Genomic DNA, 8968 nt, shown 5'->3' on the forward strand with positions numbered 1-8968 from the left:
GGGTATGACAATTGTCATGAAGTCGTCTTAAAATCAGATTGTGCGGCTAAATTGGATATCAGTAAATAAAAATCATACACAGTCTCAGCTGTACGAGTCCGATCACATCATAAGCGTGTGTCCATGAATCAGGACACCCTCACATTTTCTCGAACAGTGATATAGCTATTGAATGACACTGAAAAGTATGTTTTGCGTAGTTTGGTTTGGTTTGGGTGTTGTTAAACACCGCACACAGCAATATTCCAGCTATATGGCAGCGGTCTGTAAATAATCGAGTCTGGAGCAGACAATCCTTACCATGAGCATCAATCTACGCAATTCGGATACGATGTCATGTGTCAACCAAGTCAGTGAGCCGGACCACCCGATCCCGTTAGTCGCCTCTTACGACAAGCATGGATTACTGAATCTTCACGGGTTCATACGTAGTCATACACTTATATTTGTCAATGGACATTCGGCCTTCTCTGTTTACAGGGCATACAGGCCATCACTCTGAGATGATATCATTGGAGTGTAGACTGGGTTCCTGCTTTATTGTCACAAACGTGGTACTTATGGGGGTTACAAATGTCACTCTGGTTGCCTTTACTGAGCGGTAGTTACAAACTGTGACCATGAAATTTCCGAGTCCACTGGAACCACGGAGTTTGTCCACACAGCCGAAATGGTTAACCGCGTCAAGAAGCTGACAAGGTAAGGATATCATCTACGTATGGGATGACTCTAAGCACTGCGACATAGTCCCTCATCAACAGAAAGCACGTCCTGGGCCGCAAAGTCGGTTCCTGAGTTTTATTGTGTTCAAATGTCCCATGAACATGCTCAGCCATACGTCGGAAGCTAATTGTAGCCCCAAATGGGATTCACCCGTGACGGTCCGGGCTAGAATGAACCTTCAGAAACCCATGCTTATCGTAAGAGGCGAGTAACGGGATCGGGTGGTCATGCTCGCTGACTTGGTTGACACATGTCATCGGTTCCGAGTTGCGTAGATCGATGCTCATGCTGTTGATCACTGGATTGTTTGGTCCAGACTCGATTATTTCCAGACCGCTACCATATGGCTGGAATATTGCTGAATGCGGCTTAAAACTAAACTCACACACATTGGATTCGAACCAAGGGACTTCTGGTCCGAGGACGACTTGTCAGGATGACTAAAGACGCTAACCCGTCCACAAGCTAACACTGAATGGGTGTCTGGGTTTTGTTAACGCCACACTCAGCAATATTCCGGCTATATGGCAGCGGTCTGTAAATAATCGAATCACGACCAGACAATCCAGTGACCAGCAGCATGAGCATTGATCTCCTTGGGATACGACTGTATATGTCAACCAGTGAACAATGTCAGCGAGTCTGACCACCCGATCCCGTTTGTCCTCCTTACGACGAGCACTGGTTGCTAATGACCAATTCTTTACGGGTTAGAACAAAGCTTAGATTGCAGCACATACTATACTAGGCACATAAAGAAACTGTGCATACAAAAATTTAAAATCTAAATTTATCAATCATGTGTAGACACAGAAGGATTTAAACTCAGAGATTAGTGACATGTATCCAACATGCATGCACGTGCCCCGTTCCGTGACGTCAGTGGGTTCGTCCTTGAGACGTGCAATACGTTGTTGCACGTGCATTCCGGGAAAAAGAAACAGAGCAAATGAATGCCACACAATACTGTCACTTTGGAAAGCTCAACCCCTGCCCTTGCGATCGCTCAAAAAATTAAACGGCTATTGAAACGCATAGCATGCCAAGGCTCACGTCTGCACAACGTCATTGGGATGGTCCGTGGAGGAATTTCTCAACGACAAGTGGCTGCACATTTCCACTGCCACCGGAACACCATTTCTGCACTGGGGAGACGCTACCAGAACACAAATGACATCATCGATCGGCCACGTTCTGGACGTCCACGTGTAACAACGCCAAGACAGGACAGATGGATAAGGGTGACCCATCTTCGCCACAGGTTGCAGACTGCAGTGATGACTGCCCGAACCATCCCAGGACTTCGCCGTATCCACCCCAACACAGTTCGACAACGTTTACGTCATCACGGGATCAGACCACGACGTCCCGCCATACGGCCTATCCTGACACAACGTCATCGACAAGCTGGCCGAATGTGGTGCCGAAATCATGTCCGCAGATCCTTGTTTTGGTGGAGAAATGTTGTTTTTACAGATGAGTCCAGGTTTAACATTTCCCATAGTGATGGACGTCAAAGTGCCTATAGACGCGTGGGAGAACGTTATGCACAGGCCTGTGTCTTGGAGAGGAATCGCTTTGGTGGTGGTTCCGTGATGATTTGGGGTGGAATAACAGCACGCCAAAGAACTCCTTTGGTGATTGTTCAGGGCAACTTAGCTGGTGTGGGCTACAGGGATCAGATTCTTCGACCTGTGGCAATTCCTGTTCTGCAACGTCATGGCCCTGGGTTAACATTCCAACAGGACAATGCCCGCCCTCATACGGCAAGGGGTGCTATGGATTTCTTGCAACACCACAACGTTGACTTACTGCCTTGGCCTGCAAATTCACCAGATCTCTCTCCGATAGAGCATGTTTGGGACGAGATGGATCGACGTCTACGCCGTCTTCCTCATCCGCCAGATAACGTCCTTGACCTTGCAACAGAACTTGAGAGAATCTGGCGTGACATCCCACAAGCCTTCCTTGCACGTTTGATAGACTCTGTGCGTCGTCGATGCACTGCTGTTCTCAATGCCGATGGTGGACATACCCGTTATTGAGCTTGTGACATGGTCGTTCGACCCCTGTCCCGCTTGGGGACTCGTGACGTCATTGTGATTGACTTTTCAATTGAAATTCTCCCGACTTGTTATGGTCTCATGATCCCTCCATTAAAGTTTATATGGACCTTTGACATTGTTATCGTACTTATCAACCGGGATAATATTTTGACAATGCACAGTTTCTTTATGTGGCTAGTATAGATATCACTCAAGCAGTAACCAAATAAGGCGCAAAGTCCTTTCAGACTAAACTGTGCTTGATTAAATGTGTAAAGCTTTCTTTTTATACGTTAAAACATTCAGATAAATAAAAGCGGCAAATCTTATCCATGTTTGACGGAACTATCTACCGAGTTCATCATATGATTCCAGCTGTATTACCAGCATAGGTTTATTACGAATTACCAATTGATTACCAAACGATTGATGATAACAGAGGTTCACCTAAAGGTAGGAGTAGCCAACAAAACTGTCGACACCCCTCACAAACGCAGCAAAGGTCATACAAAAATATTGAATCAGTGAGTTCCAGTTTCATATGATTTTGATTTCTCATGGGAATCACTTTGAATACTAGTATATAAGCATGGGACTTACTTTATGGTGTAGTTGCTGGGTAGCTGATTGAATCCGCCTTGAATCAAGTGGCAAAATACACAAACACAACTTCCACAATACAAAGACCTGTACAATGTGTGCAGAAATGCAGTTAGACGACCTTTCAAACCCAGATTTTACCTTCCTGGTTGCATCGACCAATAAGACTTCGTTTAGCTCAGCCTCGAGCACACGGAGTACAATGTGTGACTTCAGGTAGATCGTCTGTCACGGTGTTATGCCATATAATGATCGCAATACAGATATTATAATCCTATTTTCAATGTTTCGTACACAGCATACATCTACAATATTGAACGTCAGTGCAAAGGAATACCCAGTCTAGATTATCCTCAAGAACATTTTCCATTTGGGCAAAACAATTGTTTTGAAAATTAATGACTGAAAATAAGGGATAACACCGAGTGTCCACGAAAAGGTTGCCATGTCCCGCCCTACCGGTAGCACCCGATATTCACATCATATACATCAGAAAGTAAATAGATAACGTTACCCCGCACAGCATTATTCCTGATAAGTTGTGTTATATGTAAGAAGTAAACGACGATATGCGATTGTTGTTCATGCAACAAGACCGGAAAAATAATTGATGAAGGTGTATATATATTTGATCTGCACAAAACACACACTCATAAACAGCCGCTCCGATCTTGAAAAAGCGTTAAATTTTTAGAGCATGTCTCAAGTTGTAAGGAAATATTCGTGATCAGGGTAAGGCTACATAAAACATGAAGTGTGCAATAAAACTTATCTTAATGTGTTTCTGATTACAGTGTCGTTCGCAAGACAAAAACACTGCCATACCCAAACTGCAATGGGTACATGCATTTCAATTTGCTGTTGCATTAAGCAAACATTTAATATAAAAAGTGGTAACATATGCTGCATATATATAGGTTATCACACTATGTTTATTCCTAATGCAGGATGTCAACCATCCCAAAACACACTCGCGTGATAACCTATATAGATGCAGTATATGTTACCACTTTTATATTGCAATATTTTCACGTTTAAATCATTACGCCAAATGCATAATTTGCTTTCAGCGTGCTCAGTTTTTTTCCCAAATAGACTATTTATGATAATAGCAAAAATAACAATAGAAATGACAATAATAGTAATTATATTTTACTAACCTCCATATAATTTGCTAACACACTCATTGCAAACTCAAAGCGCTAGCGTTATTGCCCGGTCATTGCATCAATTCAATTCAATTCAATTTATTACTCAAAACACCACCAATGGTGGTACATGAGAATACAATATTACTATAGTCATATAAATATACATGTCAAGATGGCAGATAAAAGCGAAAAAAGACCAAAGGTTAATGTATCTTTGTAGACTTAAATAATACATTAATGTACATTAATGTACATGGGTCTGTTTAGACCAGAACAGTTTGACGACTTTCCACAACGTTATTGACTTCAGGTAAGAAGGTAAATATGTTTGTCTATACAGCAATAAAGCATCGGATTTGAACAGATAATGGAGTTCATCTCCCACTGCATGAGAGTTACATAAATTACACAGACGATATTCACTGGGAACATTGTGCACTAAATTTACAATCTCAGCTCCTAGAGGAGTATGCAATCCAAGCTGCCTTATTAGGCGTTAGGAGCATTGGCGTACCCTCCCCCATCCTGAAAATTCCTGGATCCGCCTATGAGAAGGGTAACAGTAACATCATTATCATCTCTTCTGTCTTTAGTACGGCTTGGTACATAGAAGCGACCAAACCCATTTCACTTCAATAAAAATCTCTGCTAAAAGCAGATTCCTTTGAATAATTGTGACTATATCATGAGTATATACATGGGCATATTTCACTTGTCCAGGTGATACTACCAGTGCAGCATGTGTAGGGCGCTGACGAAAGCGATTAAACGTCCACTACACTCTGAGTCCACTACTCTCTTAGTCCACTACACTCTGTGCGCTATGCATATCGCCACCCGCCATCAGGACTGATGCAGAGTGAGTGAGTGAGTTTTAGATTTACGCCGCCTTTAGCAACATTCCAGCATTATCACGGCGGGGGCTTCACACATTGTCCCCATGTGGGGAATCAAACCCGGGTCTTTAACCACTAGGCTACCCAACCGCCACGAACTGATGAAGAACAAGCAGTGGGGGTGGGGGTGGGGTGGTTGGGGTGTGTGTATACTGTTAGCTCTAAAAACAACATTGCGAGTGAATTTTATTTCACACGACTGGAAGCGGTCATTGCCTGTATTTATGCTTACTCACACAGTAAATACTTCTGTTTTTTGTTAACCGCACTTTTCCCTTTCTCTCGGTCCGCCATGTTTGTGGTTCATGTTTATTCGTGCGCCAGGAAACCAATATACTTCTGACATGGATGCTCAGATAAAACGGATCGTTCCATGGATATCATGATGATCGTATTCAAACAATAGCAATAAATAAAACACTGTAACTGATACAAATATGTATTGTCACGATATTTTATATTCGAATATTGAACTATAAGATATGAAAAGTCTTTAGTTTACAGTTGGGAGAATTTGGATGTCGTTAATCGAGTGTGTAATTTTAATGTAATATAAATATAATATTTCCTGGTGAAAATATTACGTGTTTTCACGTCACTCGACGACAGATCCCTCATATTTCAATAAGACACATGAAAAAATCTCCATGCAAGTGCTGTTCCAGGGTAGAAGGTCAACATTTGAGAAGCCTTCCGTGTTCACTGAAAGCACACTGATAACAGATCGTTCCACAGTCACGCCCATATTGTTCCTCGAAAGTCAAACATGACGGGCGGAAGTTAGTTTTGTTGGATTCTGTACGAGGTGAGTTTCTTTTATGAGGAAAAGTGAGATCCGACTTCTCAAACAAGTCACATTCTGTGCAGCGTGCTTTAATACATACAATATATATAATACAAAACAGTTTGCACATTATGCTACCTTTCTAAAGGAAAATCATTTTCAAACCCCTTCCTGTTTGTTTTATATGCTCACACTGCACAGTGGTGGTTGTCAGTACAACCAGCAGTTTACATCTAATACTTAGACAAACAATAGTGCTCCAAATAAATTTAAAGGACACCTGATACTTTCATATGTGTGGTCCTGTGGATAGAGCTCAGGTCACAATCAGTTGTTGCAACGGGCCTTGGATGGGTGACCGTGTGTGACAGCTTGACTTCTGAGAGTTTCTAGTACTTCAGTCCTGCCCCACAATGAAGCACATGTGATACATGTGGTCTCATCTTAAGCAAGTGCGTTTGTTCAAAACTGCCTTTGTTTACCCAGCAGAAAATGGGTACTTGGTGAACTATGTCGTCACACTATTAACCTTCTAGCGCCTAACAGGCAGCTCGGGTTATCCGGAGTCATAATGATCAGATTGTGCGCTTTGAGCAGGATATCTGGTAGGGCTGCGCAATATAACCGGCTTATCGGTATTTACCGGTTCAGACTTGAAAACGATACGTATTGCGATACGCTGATCGAAAACCGGTATTTTGACTTGCACTCGGAAATCTTCGGATATGTCCTTGTTTCATTTGTGCCAAATATTATTCATATTTTTAATTTATCATGATTACAAGTTGTTATTAAAGCTTAATCAAGCCTAGTCATTTTGTTGTGTTTTTGCTCTATAAATCAAGAATTAACTCGATTTTAAGTAGTTTTTTGTTTAAAAATACTTCATGCAATATATTGCAATACATATCGCAATACATGCTTTCGCATCGCAATATATCGCAATATGAAAATTCTCTGCAATACCCACCCTTAATATCTGGCCTGGAAAAGGCGCGTTATAAATATCCCTATTGTTAGTATTGTATAGACAATGCTGATTAATTATCAGTAATATAGTAGATGTTCTTAACTTCTTTGAGTAGCAAATATTGAAATTTTGACAAATGAGCGTCGAAGCTCGGGGTGTGAGTCAGAATTGAGCCGACTCAGAGGCAGCTCTGTTGGTTGGTAAGGAATATTTAAAAGATATTTATAAAATCCCTTTGACGCTTTAAAGCGCCACTGTTACTCTTGCTAACTGAATTAATTGGCTAAAATCTGTAAATGGTATGATGTCATAACCACTCAAATTTTGGATCTTCAAAGATAGATGGCTCTATACTGGACAAGGGTGAGGCGAAAGACCAACTTGGATTGACAAATAAAAATTCGTATTTATCGTAACATATTTATGTATGAAAGTAGATTTAAGCATTTTTTTGTGAAGAACCCTCAAGTGTCAGCATTTTAGAGTTGGAAATCGGATAAGCATTGACTGCCGTAGCTGAGAAGGAGGGAGTGAGTTTAGGTTTACGCCGCTTTTAGCAAAATACCAGCTATTTACACCATAAATGGGCTTCACACGTTGAACCCGAGGAATCGAACCCAGGCATCGACATGGCTAGATAACGCTTGAACCTCTCGGCTACCCCAGCGCCAGGGGATGAGACTTAAAAGTTGTTGACATTTTGATCATATATGCTCTGGGGTCTGTAAGAGAGACATGGGTAGGTATAGCCTGACTTGAACTGGATATGAAAAGCATCATCTACTCACATACGGCACGCGTCACGGTCCGCTACGTTGCCAATTCTAACGTCAGTGTCTTGTCATTGCCTTCCCGATCACCAGATCTACAGCCGATAGAACACCCATGGGATGAACTCGATCGACGTGTACGCCTCAGACACTTACACATTGCGGGAACAGTGGGGAAGAATTCCGCAAGAGCGATTTCGTAGACTTATCCAGCCTGCGCCGAGCAGTAATTGCTGCCAACCGTGGTCATGCAAAGTACCGATTTGACGCCATCTTGTGGACTCAGAAACAGAAACACAACAATATATTCCTGAATGACTAGGAGATAATTCAAAATCCCCATTTGAAAAGCACTATAAAACGACCACACATCAAAAAAAGCATGATGACTATTTTAAAAAGAGAGTAACTTCCAACAACCCCAACCCTTAATATACATTTGGCCATGCTCTTTCTACGAAAAGTTCAAAGAGTATCAGAGACACTCGATCAGAAGCTGCTTCAGGCGCGTAGCAAGCCAATTTATTCGTGCAAGCCCGATACGTTGCAAAGCTTTATCTTTAGATAGTATTGAGGGCTTGCGCAACCTTTTCAGCAACAATCATGTGTAAGCCCGGGCTTTTTTCATAATGGTAGCTACGCCACTGTGCTTGATTCAAGTTACAACATTAAAGACGTCAGTAAAGCTTTAACACTTTTTATGGCAGGCATTTGGAGGTCTTACAAGGTATAATCACTGACTGATAGTGATTCATAAACACATGTTCATGATGAAGTCAGAATTGTACAGTCGTCTCTAACTCTAGCTGTGGTGTCTCACGAACCATGAAATAGGTTTACTGCTTTCGTATCAATATAAAAATATTGTTCACAACAAATTGTAACGAACAAGTGCAATGCATTATCCATTCATACGCACGCACGCGCACACACACAGACAGTCATACATGCGTGCGTACGTACGTACACACACATTCATATACACACATACACACACACATATAAACACACATACACACATACACACAC

General features: G+C 41.9%; 1 protein-coding gene across 6 annotated transcripts in view; it reads right to left on the reverse strand.

The window, feature by feature from the left end:
* The window catches only part of LOC124289577 (adhesion G-protein coupled receptor F3-like), a 155478-nt gene that overhangs the window by 36824 nt on the left and 109686 nt on the right, over positions 1-8968 (reverse strand). For 4 of the 6 annotated variants that reach the window (XM_046726144.1, XM_046726146.1, XM_046726143.1 and 1 more), the window contains exon 1: positions 3369-3479. The exons of 1 other annotated variant lie outside the window; for it this stretch is intronic. The gene's annotated coding sequence lies outside the window, so the exon portion shown is untranslated. Of the gene's footprint in view, positions 1-3368; positions 3481-8968 lie in introns of those variants that run through there. One more of the 6 variants, XM_046726147.1, reaches the window with a different exon arrangement.

Source organism: Haliotis rubra, unplaced genomic scaffold (assembly GCF_003918875.1).
Source record: "Haliotis rubra isolate DU_JTF1 unplaced genomic scaffold, ASM391887v1 Scf443, whole genome shotgun sequence".
Taxonomy (NCBI): Eukaryota; Metazoa; Mollusca; class Gastropoda; order Lepetellida; family Haliotidae; genus Haliotis; species Haliotis rubra.